The sequence below is a fragment of the Globicephala melas genome, chromosome 16 (genome assembly GCF_963455315.2).
Source record: "Globicephala melas chromosome 16, mGloMel1.2, whole genome shotgun sequence".
Taxonomy (NCBI): domain Eukaryota; kingdom Metazoa; phylum Chordata; class Mammalia; order Artiodactyla; family Delphinidae; genus Globicephala; species Globicephala melas.
In genome coordinates this window covers 38,056,776-38,078,609 of record NC_083329.1, presented here as the reverse complement: position 1 = coordinate 38,078,609, position 21,834 = coordinate 38,056,776, and the positions used below count along the sequence as shown (strand labels likewise).

The following is a 21,834-nucleotide window of genomic DNA, read 5'->3' as shown; positions in this document are numbered from 1 at the left end:
AGGCACTGCTCAAGATGCTAGAGATCCTCCAATGAATAAGACATTTCTTTAATAACTGTGTCCCTTTAATGTCATTTATCCATCCCTTGAATTAATTTTTAATGCTTTCTGATGTTTGAAATAGCTCACTACCAGCAATGAAAAACTGCAGAAATACATCTTACTATTTTACTAAAAATGTAAATTTCTAATCTCTGAAGCAGAAACAGAAGGAAAAGACTTTCTCTGCTTTACATACTGCTATCATTTTCTGCACATTAATTAATTACTTAAACTGTGCATGGTGGCAGCTGCCACTTCCTGCTATCCAACGGGTCAGAGAACTGGAGAGATTCAAAAACATGCTAGATAGTTTAAGAGAGACAGGGAAGGAACCCAAAAACCCAGGGCCTCCTGCCATAAACAGAAAGCAAGATAAGGAAAGTGAGCTGCTCTAGGCAGAAGAGTCTCCTGGAGATTCCCCTGAAGCTGCTGCCGCTTGCTCGCTGGCTTGCTGGCTTGCTTGGCCAAGGTATGGCTTCAGGGCTGGAAGGCTGCCACCTGCTGAATCACCAAACATCTCTGGGCTTCCCTTGGAGCACTGACCAGACGGGGACCCATCCCCCGCCAGGCTTCTCCCGTGAACACCTTCCTCCCCGAACCAATGAAATGCCTAGCCCTCTCCCCTTCCGCCAAGCCAAAACAGCCAACCAACCTCGTTATGTCTGGGCAGCCCTAGGCAACTCCCATCGCGTCGCTACGTCACCAGTCCCACTCCTCTCTTTCTGTCCACTCGGTCCCCCCCGAATGTTCAAACCCCAGTGCCAAGAAGCGTGGGGAGTTCACAGCACACCATGACGGGCACTTGCCACTTCCACACCCAGGCAGCCAACCCCAAACACCCCCAAGTCCGCAAGCAAAATAACCTGCAAACAGCTCTAAAGGTCCAGCAAGGTAAATGTCAAGGGAGCTAGAATAGTAAGCAGGTCCCATAACATAGAAAACAAACTTCCCTTTCAGAAAACAGCCTTCACTCTTGGTTTCGTAAGTGTGTACTGCTGAAGTCGGTACTATCTGAAGGTGAAAAGAAACATCTGAGAAGCACCTGCATGGGTTCTCTTCACTCCCTCCGGCCCTGGCAACCCTCATCCGGATTTTTACTTGACACTCCCACGACGGAAACAAGCTTTAACCAGAACGCGCCTGTGTGAATCCGTTAGCTGGACCAGGACACCCCACCCGGTCCACCAGAAGAAGCAGAAAGCCCGAGTCTGGGTTAAGAAGGTGGGAGAAACAGCCGCTGTTGTCGCTGCTCTGCCCTTGACACGTCGCCTTGGAACCGCGGAGACCCCTCACTCACGTGAAGGGCCGCGTCCTGGAGAGAATGTCCAGTTCCAGGCTGCGCTGATGGCTCCTCCAGGCCTTACCTGTAAACACGCTCACCCGTGGGGACAGCCCCGCAGGGTGTCAGAGCCACCCCCAACCTGGAGGCTGTTAAATGGCCTGCGGAGGGGGGCTCGCCCCGCAGGGAAAGGGTTCCCACCTGTTATGTTGTCCGGGGACATCGAGGCGGGGCGGGGAGGGTACCCGAAACCCAGGGCGCCTGGCCGGCTGCGATCGGACCCAGAGGTACCAACTGTCACGCCGCCAGCCGGGCGGTGGGGGTAGGCCCGTGATTTGGGGTCGGACCCTGCGGGTCTCCGGACCCCCGCCGCGCCACTGCCCGAAGGCTCCTCGCCTCGCGGTTCTTCGGCCCCTCCACCGTCTGCTCGCCCCAAACCGACAGTAGGCAGCCTTCCAGCCCGCACGCAAGACCTCTGAAAAGGTGCCCACTGACGCCTCCGCCTTTCTCCCTGCCTCAACTTGGTCCGGGAGCCCCGCGGGCTCCCCGCCCGCTCGGAGCCCCGAGCCCGGCCGCGGGACCGCCCCCCACCCCGCGCCCACTCCTCCCCTGGCGCGGTGGCGGAGTGGGGGGACTGCCCGCCAGGTACGCGCGAGGCAAGGCGCTGGCTGCGCTCACGCCCCCTCGCCCCGGGGCTGCCCGCACACCTTTCCCAGGCCCGGGAGCGGGGGTGTCCGATCGGCCCCCGGCGAGCGGCTCTCTCCCGCCGCCCCACGACTCACTTGCACCGGAGTCGCGGCAGCCGCCGGAATTCCGCTCGCCGAGCCCCCCGCTGCGGGATGAAATCCGGGGCAGGGCAGAGTTGGGGCTCCACACCCGGAACGCGCTGTCAGGCCGGCTCGTCGGCCGCAAGGGGAGAGCAGCCTTCCCTGGCCGGCCCTTCCCGCTCCCGTCCTGGCCCCCGCCGACGCCGACGCCGCCGCCGCTGCCCGGCCGCTGCCTAGCTGGTGCGAACGCTTCCGACTTGCCACAGCGAGCCTCCCGGGCTGCCGAGCATGCCCAGTCCGCTGCACGAGCCGGCCCAGCTACCCGCGCGACGCAAATCCGCTTCTCCGGGTGTTCGCTGCGGCCAGGAGGGCGGGGCGGGCGGGGTCTGCGGGGAGCTCATCCCAGGACCCAGGGGGGACCCGAGCCAGACTGCGCACCTAGGGGCTGGCGAGGCTTGGCGCCCTGTTATTTTACTTTCAAGTAATTGGAAGCTCGGGAGGCGGACGTGTTCCCCAACGACGAGAAAGGCCCAGCTTGCACATTTTTAGGGGGCCGTTGAGTCAGGCCGGACGGGAGCCGAATTTTACGGTCGGGGGCAGTATACCATTTGGGGCAGAGCCGGAGAGTTGAAGAGCTAGAGCTGGTCAGAACAGAGAACGCAAACTCGGCCTTCCGGAGACCCGGCTCGCGGGCACGAGTTTGCGAGCTACCCGAGTCTCTTCCCCACCGAGCCTAGGAGTGCAGCACTTGGAATTAACTCGAAATTGATCATATTTTTAAATTTAAAAAAAAATTTAATAAAAAATGTAGAAAGGGCGGACCGCAGACTCTACAGCCCATTTTCAAATCTCTATTCAGAGATTCACTCCAAAACAATGAATCAAGGCGAGTAAGGCCCGAATAGCTCCAGTCGTATAGGGCGAGGTTCAGGCCTCTACAGGGCCGCCCCACCCCGACCCTTCCCGGCCCCACCTCCTGCCAGCCCCACCTCCTGCCGACCCCACCTCCTGCCGGCCCCGCGGAGTTGCGGGAAAAACCTGGAGAGCTGCCGTGCCCGGGCCGGAGCACTGCGCATGCCCAGTGGCCCGACCTGGTGCAGGTCGCCCGAAGCAAGGTTTTTCTCGGCTCTCTAAGCGCGACCCCAGCGCCCGGGTTAGGGGCGGACCGTGGGGAGAACTGGCTTTCCGCTTCGGGGCCCTCCCTTCGTGTCCGTACCGTTCTGTACCCCAGTGGCGGAGAGGCAACCCGGGGCTGCGCGTCCCGCTGGGTCCGGGACTCGGCGAGCGGGGGAGGGGGCGTGCAGCGGCATCGCCGTGGCACGTGACTGTCCGTGGCGCTCCGGGCAGCCATCTTCCGCTCGGCCATCGGTCCGTGGGCGATCGGAACGGACCGGAGAGCTGGCGGGATGGGGGAAGAGAGCTCTGCTCCCCGCCACGCCCACCCGCCGGACTCCATATGCTCCGCACCTGCCTCCGCCCCGCCCGGGAGAGCGGGAATCGCGGCACTGGCCCCGGGTTTCTGAGAGGACAGGCTCCCGCGCGGGCTAAAAACAGCGGCTGCGAAATCGGGAGGGCAGGACTCCGGGGGCGGATGGCCTCTATTTTTCCCCAGAGGCGGAAGTTGGAGAAAGGGGTCCCCTTCCGTAAGGCAGTGACCGCTGCTCCAACTTCCTCCCTGTTCTAATCTATTCGGTGCAGAGACGTGGCGTGTTGGCAGGATCATCTGGACAGAGGCCGTCGCTCTTCCCTGAGATGTAATATCCCATGGCCCCTGCTGGTGGACAGCTTGGATGGTGATGTTAATAGCATTTATTGAGGTCCTGCCACGAACCACTTGGGGTCTCTGTGGCCTTAGGACCAGATAGGTCACCATCACCCGAGAATTTGTTAGAAATGCAAAATGCCCTGCAGAATCGGAAACACTACTGGGGGCGAGGAGGGATCCTGCAACCTCAAACCCTCCACTGATTCTGATGACCATTTTACTTATTTCAACTAAGCCTTAGGGCGGCTCACTTTATAAACGAGGCATCGAAATTTTATCCCAAAGGAGAGTGAAGACAGTGGGCTCCAGTGCGGGCTTTTTATCGCACCCTCCACTTTGGCTTTTCTGGCTGCTTCACTCCTATGTCACTATACTGCTTTTCTCAGGGAGATTAAGAAAGTGCCTTTGTCACTTACGGCTTTAAAAATAACAACTGAAATTCAGTTCAACTACATATTTTGAGTGTACAGAGGGCAAAGCTCTTTGAGTCATTGTAGCTCTACTGAGAATTTTCGTCAGTTTACACCTAAGAAGTGCAAGAAAAGGCTTGCTTTCTCATGATGTAAAGTTTTTCAAACTAAGGCAGCGCCAGAAAACTGCTGACTGGTTTCTCTGAAGTGCTGTTTATGCAGAATGGCCAGACTTTGGACTTTCAGAAAATGAGGTTCAAGTAAGAAGCTGGGGTAGACTTGCGTCAAGGAGTCTGTACTTTAAAATGCCCCATACCCCAAATGTAAAGCTGAACTGAATTTTGTAAAATATTAGCGGTTTTTGATTGTAAGTGGTTTTCTAGGGTGATCGTTGTAATGTTTTTTTTTTCCTAATTCTGTGTATGTTTGAAATGTTTCATAATAAAAGGCTTCCTAAATTGCTTTCCACGAGTAATTTTACGACTGTATATAATATGACACATGGAAAAAAGCGAAATATAAAACTCCAATTTCTTCCAATTTCATAAAATAATTCAGAGAGAAAGAGCTATAATAAACTCAGTAAAATATCTAAAATGATATTGAAAGAAAGACAGTAAAAATAAATTCTGGGTGAAGTGATTTTAAGCAACACTATAGTTGACTCTCCTTGATATTCAATTTAGTCATGGTCCTTAAGTCACTACTGTTTGTAACCAAAAAAAAATTTTTTTTAAGAAAAATAAGTAATTGTCCTTCTCTATCCACCCAACTCTAAAGAATTTTACCAGTGTATTTTTCTGATCAAAATTTTAATAAGCATCATACTGCTTGGTTGTAAAATTTTAGGATTCTCAAGTACACAGAATATCATAAGTTACATTGTTGTCAAGACAACTATGAAATAAAAATGAATCACCTCCAAGTCACAATCTGTCACTAAAATATGTTAAAAATAATATTAAGAGCAAATACAAGGGCAAGCAGTTCACTTGCCAGAACAGCTATTCCTTCTACCATTAGAAGCTAACCTACCTGATCAAAAATGTAGTGGTTTTATCCAGTTGATAGTTGACCTGTAAGCAGCATCCATCACTCACCAAACAATACTCAAATAGTATTCAAGAAGCAAGGAGGCTTCTGCGTGTCCATGGCAATTTGTCTCAGTGGAAGAATCTAGAACCACAAAACCTGAGTAGCAGGAACAAGACCTTATGAGCCCTCTTAGCCCTTTAAACTCATCTGGCCAATCCACAATCCAGTCTCCAAACAAAGGTTGATCAGAAGCGCCAGCTTGCAGACAATGGCTGATTCCAAGTATTTGCCCTGGGGCTTAGATCTGGTAACACTCAACCCTCTGTGCCTGTTCCTAGGGCCATGGTGAGGTTTCCTGGCTTCAGTAACTGCCTAGGTTCTCCCCCTGGTCAACAAAAAACTGGAATTTATTTGAAGACACTGGGGTAAATCAGGGATGCCGCTGAGGCTAAGGCAGAGATCAGAACAAGGAACTGGAGTATTGGCAGGAACCCAGGAGGTCTCCCTCTGTTTCCTCTGCACTGCTGTTTACTCTCTCCCTCACGCTATGGCTTTTTCCACCTTTTTAAGCAGATAAGGTAGGGATTCCCCGGAGAAGGAAAACCAGGCATGGCTTTCTTGACATAAGAGAAGCCATTTTTGGCCTAAGCCATTTTGTGATCTAAGCCTGGCCACAATGCTCACCCTTGAACAGGTATCAGTAATTAATTGTCTTAAGGTAACAAAAGAATGCAGAAACAAACCAGTGTCATCAGGCAAGAGAAGTAACAAGAGCAAAGATAATATATCACTTGTAAAGACTCCCAGTTCTCTTTCAATGGTAAAAATTAGCCTGAAGCGCTCAACCACCAGATCAACTGGCACCTTAAGGGATGATGATGTTGACTTTTTCTGACCTTCATGACGTCAATCAGCTAAAGCTTGGATTCTGTGGACCACCCAAGACCCTTCATGAATATGCATGTACCCTTAGCTTAAAAATTCCCCAATTTGCTGTCATGGTGACACTGCTTTGGGAAAGATCCTTGGTGTTCTCCGTACTTGCTGCAAGTAATAAATCCCTCCTCATGCTCTTTGGCTTGGTTGTGTCTTTTGGCTCAATGCCCACCAAGAGGCAAACCCAGTTTCAGGGTAACACCTTCCGTTCACAAAGCAGGAAATGACTACTTGAGAGTTCCCAAGTTTATTTCTCTTCCAGGGAGTAGCAAGACTGACCCTACCCATGTTCATTATCCCCATTGTCTAGTTGAAGCCTATTTCCCCAGATTCCTACTGTCCACTAGAACCAATCCTATTAATATTTCAACACCCCAAGTCCACCTGTTTTCATAAAAGCTTCTCTGCCTTCCAGGACACAGAAACTTCCTAGACACACATTTTGGCACTTATTTATGTTACATTATGTCTTTTTGACAGTTCTCTGTGTGTTTCCTGCAAGTAAGTCTTACTTACTTACTTACTTACAAGTAAGTTCCAACTTACGTATTAAATGACATTGACAATATATCTATTTATTTTTCATCTTCCATAGCACCTAGCACAGACTTAGCATCAAGTAGCCCATAGTAAATATTTCTTGAACTGTGTAGTCTTCTTTTTACTTTTCTGTTGTACCATTTTTGTTTAAAAAGGGTAAACCACTAGGAATGGAAATGTCCTTGCTATGTTGTCCTTCTCTAATTAGTAACCACCCTTCACAATCTGCTGTGTACATCTAAAGAGGAGTTTGAAATTAGACATTTATGACTGGGCGCTAACCAGGGTGTGATGAATCAATACCATCAGCAGAATGCTGCACTATCTGACAGACACAGCACCATTGTCAAGAGTTGTAATTTACTCCTAACTTTTTAAATATTGTGTGACTCCAAGCAAGGTTTCATTATCACCTCTTAAAATGAGACTAATATAACCCACCCCCTCTTTGCTTTCCATGGGCTTCATGGAAATTATTTAGGTCTTTAATCAGAATATATGTCTATTAAGTGTCTTATAATTAATTAGAGGTAAACAGAATGAAAACATTAGGTATCGGGCTTCCCTGGTGGTACAGTGGTTAAGAATCTGCCTGCCAGTACAGGGGACAAGGGTTCAAGCCCTGGTCTGGGAAGATCCCACAGGCGGCAGAGCAACTAAGCCTGTGCGCCACAACTACTGAGCCTGCGCTCTAGAGCCCGTGAGCCACAATTACTGAGCCCATGCACCTAGAGCCCGTGCTCCGAAACAAAGAGAAGCCACCACAATGAGAAGCCTGCGCACCGCAACAAAGAGTAGCCCCACTCACCACAACTGGAGAAAGCCCGCGCACAGCAGCAAAGACCCAAGGCAGCCAAAAAAAAAATTTTGTTAAATTAAATCTTAAAAAAAAAAAAAGTGGGGTAACAGAATCCAAAAAACCTGGGATCTTGAGTTATCAAATATCCTTCTTTGAAGTCACTCAGCAATTTTATATATTATACTTATACCTTAAGTATCCATATTGCATTAATTTAGCCAATGATTGTTCAGCTCTCGATGGACAAGGCTCAAGATCAAGTATTTCTGTGTATCCATAAACAGAAATGGATGGAGTATGTTCCTTTTCTCCACAGCAGGCACATATGTCATTCTCATCCTAATATTTGCCCCATCATCAGGATTGTCAAAAATTGCATGAAACATACTTATATTTTAAAATTAGTCATCATTTATCTGAAATTCAAATTTAACAGGATGTCCTATGTATTTTTTGGTTTTGGTTTTTGTTATTTTGCTAAATCTGGCAACCCTACCCTGATAGACCTGAAAATTTATACCTGTTCCTTGACTTCTGGCTCCATAAAATTTGTAACTTGACTTCATGAAAAATAATAAAGAGGAGTTATTGCAAGGACTTTTTAAAAAGAAGAAGAAGAAGAAATGCTGGTAGAAGGAGGGACATAACTAAATTTGAGTATGGTAAATTTCCTTTGAAAAATATTCTCCTCCTGAAAACTGTAACTCCTTAGAATCCACTCAAAGCCTAGTGGGATTCATTGTGTGATTTATTTCAAAATACTTCTGATGCTGACAGGCCACTTAGCGTTTACCCAGCAAATGATGGTGTTCTAGTGTTCTTGTCTGGTGAGTCAGCGTGTGGGAAGTCATGGAGTAGACTGAGACACAAACCCTTTGTAACCTCACAGGCAGGCAGAAGAGGAGCTGAAGTGCAGAGCACATCTTCCTAATCACCTGGGAACTTACTAGAAATGCACAACCTTGGACCCTACCCGGACCTACTGACAGAAGTTCTAGGGGTGGGTCCCAGCCATCAGCTGTTTAACAAGCCTTCCAGGTGATTCTGATGCACATTCAAATTTGAGAACCACGGCTTTAGAGCCCTGGTTCTTGACTGTGCATGCAGAAGAGAAATACCTGGGGAGTTTTTAAAATACTGGTATCTGGATCCCATCCCCCCAGAGATTCTGATCTAAGTGGTATAGCGTGCAGTTCAGGCATCAAGATTTTTTAAAGCTCTCAGTGTTCACCATTGCTCTACAGAATTTATTCTCAAATGCCAAAGGGATGAGAAGCTCCTGACATTGCAAATATAATGCTTCCTACTCCTGTCCCAGGTCAACTTTACATAAAGGCAAAATGGACAGGCATAACATGTTTAATACGTGGTCTGTTCCTCAAATCTCTAAATCCACTCTTTAAAGGCCTACTAGAGTCAATATGATATAAGAGAAAGAGAGAAAAATAATTTCCTGGCCCCCAAGACCTGCCTAAATATTCATTAACCTCTTGGGGCCACATTTTTTCATGTCTGCACGAGGGATGATATTATCTCTCCACAGGGTTTTGAAAGTGATTGAAAGACACCATGTAGATAAAAAAGGCAGAGAATCAGTAATCAATAATCACATCTGAACCAGAGGAGGCTTCATGGGAAGGGGAAATTTAAAAGAACAAAACTCAGTAAATTCATAAAATTTCAATGTGTCTTTCTATAATAACTATTTAAATTATTTTCTCTTTTTATATTCCCTCACTTTTTTGTGTGCTGCCCCCTCCCCTCCCCAATCATTTTTCCTGTTTTCAGTACAGGTACTTTGGTGACCCATCTGTGTTTTTGGCTAAGCTATCTCAATGACACTAAAAGTGGTAGTTGTAAAGACTGAAAGGGGTAGTTACACAGTGCTCTATTATTCCTGGGGCTAAAACAAGGTTAAACAGGACAGTTTTGTGTTTTTTTTTAACATGCTTGCCTATGTGGCAAGCTAATCATTTTAAGCCCCTCATCCATCTCAAGATGAATATAATAGGCTTCACTATGAGCTAAAAACCCTCCCTGTTATGGAGCTGCCCTGCCTCACTCAGTGCATGGTGCATATTCTACTATTAAATGGAATAGTTCTTTACCTGGCTTCTTAATATAGAAGTTTGAGATACATGGACACACTTTCATTACTTGTTGCAACATGGGATGGTGGCCCCCTCCCAGAGTACTGCTGAGCCTAACCATTCAAACACCCACCAAGTAACCTTGGAGAGCTGGGCATGGTGGGCACCTAGGAGCTGGGAAAGAGCAATGGAGAAATTTCCAGGAAAACCTGACTGACAAAAATGAAGGAACCCAGAGGAGCCATTGGCATGTACTCTAGCTAATGTCTGCTGGATCGGCGCTCAGGGGCTACTGCAAGATTGAAGCAGAAATTCCTTCTGGGATGCACGTCATGAACCAGAAGCCAGAAATTGGAGCAGGGCCATAGGCAATGGGCTTTGGAATCAGATGCTGAGTTTGAGCTCTGGCCCTGCCACTTAACTAGCTGTGTGACATTGGTCAAGAGACCATACCTGGAGACACAGTTTCTCACCTGTAAAACGTGGGCAATAGCAACTTGTTTCTGGGTTATGAGGATTACTTGATAATCCATATAAACCAGTTAATACAGCACCTGGAACACTGTGTAAGCATGTAATAAATGTTAGTTATTGCTCCAAGATAACATTTTGGGATAATTATGTTCTTTCACTGTATGTCCCCTTTTCCTTCTTTTCCATTTCCCTCAACCCAAGCCCCACTTAAGCAGACAGTTCTGCTCTCACAGCCCCTGGTGAGGAAAGAGAGAGACTCTGAGCCTTCCTGACTTTTGTTTATAGAAGTCTGAGCCCCAGAAGACTGAGACAAGGTGTCTTAGCATCTTAGAAATGGAGAGGGAAATGGATGGGGCTTCTTTTCACCCCAACTAGAAAGAGATTTTGTTTGGATGGAGGGAGAAGAGAAGAGAGAAAAGGGTGTTATATCAGCTTTCCAGCACAGCTGTCAGGGAAAAAGCAAGATCAGAGAAGGAAGAGCCACTGAGACATCTGGGCAGCTGGGAGTGTAGGCAGCCTAATAAAGATTTGCAAGCCTTAAAGCACGGGTCCAGATAGTGGAGCTGCCAGACACAAAGGACCTTGCTTCCTTCTACCTGCGTGGAAAGGGAACTCAAGAGCCAATACACTCACAACCCCAAAATGCTCTACCACTCTGGACCCTGACAATTCCAGGGAGCTCTTGAAAAACATTCCCCCTTCCAAAAATAAAAAGGTAAGTTTCCCATCAGCTAGGGAGAATGAGCAGTGGTGGTGGTAGTGGTGGTGAAGACAGTGATATACAAACAGAAATTAAATGGAGTTATCGAAAATAAAGTTATAGTTCCCACACACTGGTGTTTGCAGATTTGTGTACCGAGATTTGTATAAAATTCCAGAATTTGCAATGCCTCAAGGCAATTGTTTAAAACAATCATTGTGCTCTCACTACAAATGTTGATATATATGCTGGGGTGGGGGCAATAGGAGAAAATCAGTACAAGCCTGAGGAATACCTTGGAATTTGCTGCATTTGGTGTCTGTTGGTGTCACTTCACTTGCTCATGAACATTAAGCGAACCACCCTGGCTTGAGGAGCAGCACACCAGAAAGACGTTTTGTAAATGTGCTTACTAGGTCGTAAGGCTGGGAGCCTCCTTTCCTGCAGCTTTTCTCCTTCCCTAAAATCTTTTCTCATTTCTTTGCCAGTGCCTTTAACTTTTCTTAGCTGCATTTAAAATGTTTTCTATTATTTCTGCATGAGTAAGACTATGTGTCATTTCAGCCCCGTTGTCAGCTTCTGTTTCACTTTCATTAAATTTGTTGATTGAGTGTGAAGAAGGAGGCACTGTCATCATTACCAGATTTTGTACTTATGGGCTAGATCTCTCTTGGAGCAACGTTGTGATCTGTACTGCAGTTTTGTAATGATGCTCTGGGAAAAAGGGGATGAGACCAGGGAAGGCACCTTATCCCTTCCTTCTCTCTTTCTCTGGGTTTAGAGAGGCAGTAAAAGAGGGGAGGAGCCTACTAGAGAATGGACTTGAGGATATGGGGAGGGGGAAGGGTAAGCTGTGACAAAGTGAGAGAGCGGCATGGACATATATACACTACCAAACGTAAAATAGATAGCTAGTGGGAAGCAGCCGCATAGCACAGGGAGATCAGCTTGGTGCTTTGTGACCACATAGAGGGGTGGGATAGGAGGGTGGGAGGGAGGGAGACGCAAGAGGGAAGAGATATGGGAACATATGTATATGTATAACTGATTCACTTTGTTATAAAGCAGAAACTAACACACCATTATAAAGCAATTATACTCCAATAAAGATGTTAAAAAAATAATAAAGAGGGGAGGAGGATACTTATGTTTTCCCTCTATTCATTCATTCTTTCATTTTACTTCACATATGCTTACTGAGCACTTCCTAGGTGGCAGACACTGATTTAGGAGCTGGAGGTACAATTGACAGCAAAAACAAGCCTGGTTCCTGCCCTCACGGAGCCTATGGTCTGGTGGTAAGACAGACTTTAATCAAACAAAACACTAATTAGTGTCTACTTACCCCTGAAGATCCTGATCTAATTGAGCTGGAGAAGGACCCAGGCATCAGTATTTTTTCTTTTCTTTTTTTATTAAAAAATAATTTTTTTTAATCTATTTATTTTTGGCTGCATCGGGTCTTAGTTGCAGCACACTGGATCTTTCGTTGCAGTGCTCAGGCTCTTCGTTGTGGTTCATGGGCTTCTCTCTAGTTGTGGCACATGGGCCCCAGAGCACATGGACTCTGTAGTTGCGGCACACGGCTCTCTAGTTGTGGAGCGCAGGCTCAGTAGTTGCAGCTCGAGGGCTTAGTTGCCCGGAGGCATGTGGGATCTTAGTTCCCCAACCAGGGATGGAACTGGTGTCCCCTGCATTGGAAGGTGGAGTCTTAACCACTGGACCACCAGGGAAGTCCCCCTCCCCCGTTTTTTTTTATCAGTATTTTTTATAAGCTCCATAGGATAATTCTAACAGGCTGCTAGGGCTGGGAATCCCTGTGCTAGATCACACAAGTTCTAATCAAGCACCATTGAAGCATTTTGATTTTACATTGTAACAATGGTGAAGTTACTGAAAAGAGGTGATATGGTAGGATTTGGGTATTATTATTAAGCTTTCTTTATTTTGAAATAATTATAGATTCACTCAAAGTTATAAGAAATAATACAGGGGGCTTCCATGGTGGCACAGTGGTTAAGAATCCACCTGCCAATGCAGGGGACACAGGTTTGAGCCCTGGTCCGGGAAGATCCCACATGTCACAGAGCAACTAAGCCTGTGCACCACAACTACTGAGCCTGCGCTCTTGAGCCCGTGAGCCACAACTACTGAGCCCTGTGCCACAACTACTGAAGCCCCTGCTCCTAGAGCTCGTGCTCCACAACAAGAGAAGCCACCACAATGAGAAGCCTGTGCACCGCAGTGAAGAGTAGCCCCCGCTCTCTGCAGCTAGAGAAAGCCCGTGTGCAGCAACGAAGCCTCAATGCAGCCAAATATAAAATTAATTAATTAATTTAAAAAAGGAAATAATACAGAGAGGTCCCATGTCCCCTTTACCCAGTTTTCCCCAATTGTAACATCTTGCAAAACTATAATGCAATACCACAACCAAGATATTGTCATTGACACAGTCAAGATACAGAATATTTTCAACACCATAAGGATCCCTCTTGATGCCCTTTTATAGTCATACCAATTCCCTCATATCCTTCCAACTCCTTAACTCCTGGTGATCATTAATATATTCTCCGTTTCTATAATCTTGTCATTTCAACAATGTTATATAATGGAATCTCATAGTACTTAACCTTTTGGGATTGCCTTTTTTCTCACAGCATAATAATCTAGAGATTCATATAGGTTGTTGCATATATCAAAGAGTCTGTTCCCTTTTTGCTGAGTAGCAGTGTTCCATGAATGTACCAGTTTGTTTAACTGTTCATACATTGAAGGACATCTAGGTTGTTTCCAGTGTTTGGAGGTTATAAATAGAGCTGCTAAACATTTATGTACAGGTTTTTGTGTGAATGTAAGTCTTCGTTTCTCTGAGATAAAAGCTCAACAGTGTAATTGCTGGATGGTATGATATTAACATGTAGAATCTGTCATATATAAACTATCAAATTGTTCCCAGAGTAGTTGCATCATTTTACGTTCCCAACAGTAAAGACTGTGTGATCCAGTTTCTCCTCATTCTCATCAGCATGTAATGTCACTATTTTTTTTTCTGACAACAAAGGAGTATCTTTTATTCATATTTATATCTTCTCACCCCACACCCAAAAAAGCACAGGGCCAGGCAGGGCATCTGTTGCCCAGGAGGATGACAGTTAATGTTGTATGTAATAGAATGAATGTCACTATTTTTAAATGTAAGCTATTCTGATAGATATGTAGTAATATCTTGTGTGGTCTTAATTTGCATTTCCCTCATGGCTAATGAGCCAAACATCTTTTGTGTGCTTACTTGCCTTTCGTATATCCTCTTTGGTGCAGTTTCTTTATGTCTTTTGCCTATTTTCTAATTAGGTTGTTAGATCTTAATATTGGGTTTTGAGAGTTCATTTTTATATTCCAGATACTAGTTCTTTTTGTTGAATATGTATTTTGGAAATATCTTTTCCCATTCTGCAACTTGTTTTTCGTCCTCTTAACAGTCTTGCAGAGCAAAACTTTCTAATTGTGATGAAGTCCAATTTTTGTCCTTTCATGAATCATGCTTTTGGTGTCAAGTATAATAACTCTTTGCCTTGTCCTAGATCATGAAGGTTTTCTCCTATGTGTTTTACTAAAAGTTTTATAGTTTTATGTTTTACATTTAAATCTGTGAATTATTTTGAGTTAATTTTTGTATAAAGTGTGAGTCTTGGGTCAAGGTTCACTTTTTTGCCTACGAATTGCTCAACACCATTTGTTGAAGAGGTAATCTTTACTCCATTGAATTTCTTTTACCCCTATGTGAAAACATCAGTTGTGCATATTTCTGTGAGCCAAACTCGGGGTTTTCTGTTCTGTTCCATCAATCTATAGTCTATTCCTCTGCCAATACCATAGAGTCTTGACTATAGTGGCTATCTAATAAGTACTGAAACTAGGTAGAAGGATATATTTCCTTTTGGCTAATAACACAAATCAACAGAAAATACTGACAGACTGTACAATGGCAACAGTTACTCTGGACAGCAGTTTTATTATCTAGAGATGACTTTATGTTCCTAATACATTATTTACTATAAAGTAAAATGTGATAGGTACAATTTCTATGCACCAAAGATTTTATGCAAGGCCTACATTTTAGCAATCAATCTGCTCTTATTCTGTTCAAATTCAAGGGCACTTAATCCACCACTTGGTAGCTGATGTCAACTACAGTGGGAAGGATTCACAGTATAGACTTTATTTGCCTAATATGTTTATAAAAGGAACATCACAAAGTTGTCCAGTGTCCAATTGTTTTCTTTTCTTGAACATAACCATCCTTCTAATGCTTTAACTTTGAGACTAAATAGTTGTGATCCACATCATTGAATTCTACTTATTTTAAAAAATTGTACTGGGCTTTAGAGTGAACAGTGGGCCACAGATGGAGCCCTTTGCTCATGCCTCTGAAAACATTGCCTATGAAAACAGCTGTTCCTAATACTCTGATGTCAATGCCTCTGTCATAGGACATAGTCAAGGTGCCTCTAGGCACTTGCACAAGAGGAGATCAGGAGGTCTTTCTGAGCCTTGACATCTTTCAACCTAGAGGTGGCCATTTTTCACCACTTCATTTCCTTGCTTTGCTGTTTATCATCCACTCATTCAAAAACATCCATTGTGGGGAATTCCCTGGTGATCCAATGGTTAGAAGTTGGCGTTTTCACTGCTGGGACCCAGGTTCAACTCCTGGTTGGAGAACTAAGATCCTGCATGTTGTGTGGTGAAGCCAAAAAAACAAAAAAGATCCATTGAGCCTCTACTCATTAGACATAATCGAAGACATGATCCTTGTAGTCAGGTTAGACTGTCTTATTCACTTTTGAACCCCAGCATCTAGATCTGTTACAAATTGTAGCAAGCTCTTATAAACCATCTAATGAAAAAAAGGGAAGGAAGGAAGGAAGGAAAAAAAGGGAAAGAAGGAAGGAAGGGAGGGAGGGAGGGAGGGATGGAGGAAGGAAAGGGAAATTTTATGATCTTGGGGAAAACTATTGGCCTTAAATATCTGATATTTATTCATGAAACAGTATATACTATGCACAAAGGTTCTTTGCCCAAAACTGTTGCCAATAACCAAAAAAGGTTCTTATCCTTAGCAATGAGCAACCTTTTGAGTAATCAATATTTTTCAAAGTGTGGTTTGCCAAACATCTGTATGAGAAGCATCTGGGAATTTATTTAGGAATGAGGATAGTCTAAAATCCTTAAATAAAGAATAATTATTTTGTGTCCATTGACAGATGAATGGATAAAGAAGATGTGGTACATATATACAATGGAATATTACTCAGCCATAAAAAAAGAATGAAATAATGCCATTTGTAGCAACATGGATGGACATAGAGATTATCATACTAAGTGAAGTAAGTCAGAAAGAGAAAGACAAATACCATATGATATCACCTATATGTGGAATCTAAGTACAACACAAATGAACATATCTATGAAGCAGAAAGAGACTCACAGACATAGAGAACAGATTTGTGGTTGCCAAGGGGGAGGGGGCCAGGGGAGGGAAGGATTGGGAGTTTGGGGTTAGCAGACGCAGACTATTATATGTAAGATGGATAAACAATAAGGTCCTACTGTATAGCACAGGGAACTATATTTAATATCCTATGATATACCATAATGGAAAAGAATATTTTATAAAAATGTACATATATGTATAACTGAATCACTTTTCTGTACAGCAGAAATTAATACATTATAAACCAACCATACTTCAATAATCTTTTTTTAAAAAAGGAATATTAACCTTTATTTAACCAAAGGACAGCTATGAATGAAATTGTGCCACAAATCACAAGGATGTTAACTGAAAGAGAACTCCTGATGCAGATGGGGGAACAGTGAAAATATTAGGGTCCTGCCCCACTGCATTAAGAATATTCAGGACCAGAGGTACAGAAGAGCAGACAAGGTGTGGCTCATTTGAGAGAATATAAAAACTTTTCCAGCAGGGGAACCACCAAGCAGGAACTTCTCAGTGTTAACAAGGGGTGGATTTTAACAAGAGAAATAACACTTTCCCTCAGGTGAGCAGCCTGAAGTAACCTACAGTAAGTAGCAGACACCCTACAGCCATAAAAAAAATTCTGGTTTTGGCAACTGGGTGACAGATATTCGTGTTTAGGTAAGAAAACTGTTAAATTAAAATGTATTCATGATGCCACTTTCCTTTACCTTGGTGCAGTTTGCCCAGGTACTAGGATTTACCTCTCACATACTATTAAGTTAGAGCAAGAAGCCTATTCTAATCATAACCTATTATATGTGTAATATAAACAATAATCAAATTGTTATTCAACAAAAATATATTTTTAAATAAAAATGCTCTAATGAATAATCACATGGGGACTTCCCTGGTGGTGCAGTGGTTAAGACTCCGCGGTCCCAATGCGGGGGGGCCCGGGTTCGATTCCTGGTCAGGGAACTAGATCCAACATGCATGCCGCAACTAAGAGTTCACTTGCCACAACTAAGGAGCCTGCATGCTGCAACTAAGGAGCACACATGCCGCAACTAAGGAGCTGGCGAGCCGCAACTAAGACCCAGTGCAACCAAATAAATAATTTTTTTTTTAAATAACATGTAGGGACTTCCCTGGTGGCGCAGTGGTAAAGAATCCACCTACCAATGCAGGGGACACGGGTTCAAGCCCTGGTCTGGGAAGATCCCACATGCCACGGAGAAACTAAGCCCATGCGCCACAATTACTGAGCCTGTGCTCTAGAGTCCGCGTGCCACAACTACTGAAGCCCGCGTGCCTAGAGCCCATGCTCCATGACAAGAGAAGCCACTGCAATGAGAAGCATGGGCCCATGCACTGCAACGAAGAGTAGCCCCCACTAACCACAACCCGAGAAAGCCTGCACACAGCAATAAAGACCCAATGCAGCCAAAAATTAAAAAATAACATAAAATAAATAAATTTATTTTTAAAAATCACATGTAGCTTCTTCCATTGTCTACATTGAAGGAGTGTCACATGGCTGGTTCTAGAAAACTACAAACAGAAATCTGCAATGCTGGCTGTACATAAGAACCACTTGGGGAGATGTAAGAAGTATTCATGCCAAGGGCCCACTCTCAAAAATTCTCTTTCAGAGAGTCCAAGAGAGGACCAGATTTGGATAATTATTTTCTAGAGAGACATCATCATACACTGGCTACCCGCAACGGAATTACTAGGCATAAAAGGAAATGATCAGCTGCTGTGGGGTTGCCGCCAAATCTGTAGAACTGTAAATCTTTAAAGTTCACATCCTTGGCTGCTTTTTTCAATCGTTTGGAAGCTTGTAAAAATCTTGAGGTCCTGGCTGCACCCCAGACCAATAAAATCAAAACTTGGAAGAGGAATTTAGGCATCAGCTTTAAAATATTTGTAGACAAGGTCTAGAAGCAGGATTTAAATAAGTGGCTTTACTGTAAGAGATGCCCCACAAGAATTAGAATAGCAGGTGCTAAGATGTTGGTTATTATGGAAACTGATCAACCAAAACATTTCTTTAAACTTCTGAGCCTCATTGCTTCAGTTCTATTAGCTATCACTCTTCACCTAGGGTTTGTGAAAGACACTGGTTGCCTAAAAGTGCTGGTCATTTTAAGCCCTGTCATCTGAGATAGTGTTCCCTGTGTATGGAGTCTGTTACAAATTCATTGGGATTCTGCTGTGGCTAAGTTGTGAAGCACAATAATCTCAGCATTGACCTAAATTAGACCTGTAGTAGGGAATTTCAAGACTACAATTTACTGCATGCTTGTGCAATTAAAAGAACTGTCTATTTTATGAAATGGGCAGTAATGAATAGATGTCTCATTTTAAACAAACAGATATTACTAACATGACCCTAATTAATGAATTTGCTAACAGTTCACTATTTTTAGGAACAACTAGCTGTGCATAGCACTAAATATATGATACAGTTTCCAATTTTAAAAAGAAACATTTCTTTGTAAGCAAATGAATTTTTTAAAATACTATAAAGCAGTTTTCCATGGGCTTTGTTCAGAGCTGCTTTGGTTTTTTTCAAAGCAGTCAACACATTTTATAATATCTCTGAAAATCATTTTAAACTCAATATATCCCAATCCACTGGCAGACCATAAATATAGCTCTGTCTGTGTTACAGCAGTGAAAACAAAAGAGCATCACATTTAGTGAAGATATCTGATAACTTGGGTTTCAAATTTAAAGAAAGGAAAACAGAGATAGAAATGCACTCAATTTTAATGTTTACCTTTAATATGGATGGCCCTAAGCAAAACTGGGAAGTAAATCGAGATTGGTTTGTAGTTTCCCTACCCTTCTGGGAGCATAATCAGTTGATTTAAGCTTTTCTTTCTGCTTCTTCTCTCCTTTTCAGAACTACTAGCCTCTGTTCTCAAATCTTACATTTAAAAAGAAATCTTATCTGTATTGTTTATTTGTTCCTTAATAGGAATGTTCATTTTTAATAAAAGCCCTCCCAAGGATATTTGCATTTTAAGACTTTCTTCATTAATCTTCTATTAATAGTAATGGTGGTGGTTGTTAAAAAGGAACAGTCATACCCTGAAGGAAATGAGTTAGAATAATATTGAATCAGTAGATTTTTTTGTACTCCCAGCCACTGTTGCCTGGGGAAAAAAATACCCATTACATATACTTACATCTTAAAGACAAATAAAGAATTCCTTTCCAAATGCCTTGTTGTGCCAAAAGGAGGAAAAACAAATTTAGAATGTGTGTGTGTGTGTGCGTGTGCGCGTGTGGGTGTGTGTGCATGGGTGTGTGTGCACGTGTGTGGTTTGTGTGTATGTGCGTGTGCGTGTGTGCATGTGTGTATGGTGTGCATGTGTGTGGAGGGGTTGGGTGTGTGTGTGCGTGGGTGTATGTGCGTGGGTGTGTGTGTGTGTGGTTTGTGTGTGGGGGTGTGTGGTTTGTGTGTGTGTGGAGGGGTGTGTGTGTGTGTGTGTGTGTGTGTGTGTGTGTGTGGATTTAAAGGTGCTCCTCAGGCTACCACTTAGATTGCATGACAAAAAAAAAGAGATCTTGGAGCTCTGAGAAGCAGCAAGTATTATGAATTCACAGAAGTGGTGATGATTCCATGGAGATGGTAGGACACAAATTAGACACTGATGGGATGGAAAAGTTCATTTATCAATTCAGTCCATCTGCACATTTGATTTCACACAGACTGAACATCTAGATGATTGACTTATTAAGTGTATGACAAAATGGATTTTAGGTTTTTGTTGTTTTTGCTTTAAGAGATGACATGTTGGAAAGAATTGAGGAGATATTTCCTCAGAGGCAGAGACCTTTTAACCTGAGGAGATATTAAAGAAGTGAATTTTGAGTAGTATCAATCTACTTAGATAAGACTATCTTTTTAACCTGATCATTTAATAAATTTCAACTCTTGCTTCCTTCTCCCTTACTTTGCACACGAATTACCTCCTTGTAGCACCTTATAGCTTCACTCCCTCCTCCAGACTCCACTTCACTTCCTTCTACACTGCTAACCCCAAGATATTGGGTGACTTACCTTTTTCTCTTCTACCTTCACTGACAGTACTGCCCCGACTTCTGAGTCGCTCTCTTAACTCTGCAATCTGACCACTGCTACCACCATCCTGACAACATTACTCTTTGTTAGAGAATGTTGAGGGCCATCTCCCCAGAAATGTTACTTGAAACCAAAGGATTAAAAGACATTGTCAAGATACATAATGAAAAGGGAGGGGACAGAAAAGTGGAGAGGAAGACAAAAGACACAACTCTGGTGGATGGTTGAGGCTCACCAAGAGGAGGAACCGGCAAAACACATGGTGGGACAATCATGAGGCAGGAGTTGACTGAAGGATCATCCTGTTACGGTAGCCAGTGAAGGAGCAAATATAAAGAAGTTCTCCTTTTTGCCCCACCCAAGCTCAGAAACACACTGCTTTTCCTACTCCTAGACTTTCCCAGTGCTACCAGAGGTTCACGCTGAGAACTATTCCTGGCGCCCTCACAGTCATCGTTTTACACATTTTGATCCTGTTCCACTATTCTGGGTTTATCTCTTTCTTTCTCTTCTCCATCTGAAATTCTGACTGAAGAAAAAACTCCCCGTGCCCCAAACACATGCCATATTTTCCCATCTTTCGGTCTCTGCTTACTATTGACTCTACCTATAATGTCCAGCCCCATCATTTCTACCCATCAAAATCCTACCCATCCTTCAAGCCCAGCTCAACTCTTTAATGGGTAAATGAATAACTGAATAGAGGCCTCAGGACAATCTTGATCACAGTCACGTAGCCTAGATTCTCTGTATGGCCTGAAGCACTCCGGCAGGGCTGCCCTATGAATAGACCACCACTGCACATTTTTAATCAACACTCACAGAAATTCCCATAGTTTAGCTTATCAAATGTCAAAAGGAAAATCTGTACCCAAAGGTCTCATACCCAAATCATAAATTTCTTTTGCACATATAGCAGTAATCAAAAAGTGCTCAGGTTTCCCTCCTGAGCTACAGAGTCAGTGTCCTGCCTGCCTTCCTGCCCTTAGCTCTATGTTTTCAACTTTCTCCTCTCTCTCCTTCTCATTTATTGATATTAGTATCTTTTCTGCTACTGGTTTATGTGACATAATCCTGTAGGGAATCAAGTAGATGCTTCCAATTAGATTCATTACAAGTTCCCTTAAGAAGTGATTAGAAAGGTAGAATCCCAAGTGGCAGATTCCCTCAGTAATCCCAGCATCATTTTCAGGGTGCTTGCCAACACCAGACCAGGTTTTAAATGCCACAGTTACCACTCTATCACCAAGGGATCCTGGGAAGCTTGCAAAACTGTGAGTGCAATTGCACTTTACTGAAGGCCCTCATATGGCAATAACAAGGAAAGCAGAAATGTGAAATCCTCATCAAAAGGCAGTTCAGAGTGGTGGTTAATTAGTGCACAGTCTCTGTAGTCAGATGATGCTAGGTTTAAACTTT

General features: G+C 43.9%; 1 protein-coding gene across 10 annotated transcripts in view; it reads right to left on the bottom strand.

The window, feature by feature from the left end:
- Window positions 1-3,334, bottom strand: part of SGMS1 (sphingomyelin synthase 1) — a 291,689-nt gene extending 288,355 nt beyond the window's left edge. For 6 of the 10 annotated variants that reach the window (XM_060285956.2, XM_030864967.3, XM_030864968.3 and 3 more), the window contains exon 1: window positions 2,104-2,390. The gene's annotated coding sequence lies outside the window, so the exon portion shown is untranslated. Of the gene's footprint in view, window positions 1-2,028; window positions 2,048-2,103; window positions 2,391-3,304 lie in introns of those variants that run through there. The other 4 variants (XM_060285953.2, XM_060285954.2, XM_060285952.2 and 1 more) reach the window with 3 other exon arrangements.
- Window positions 3,335-21,834: the final 18,500 nt, after the last annotated feature.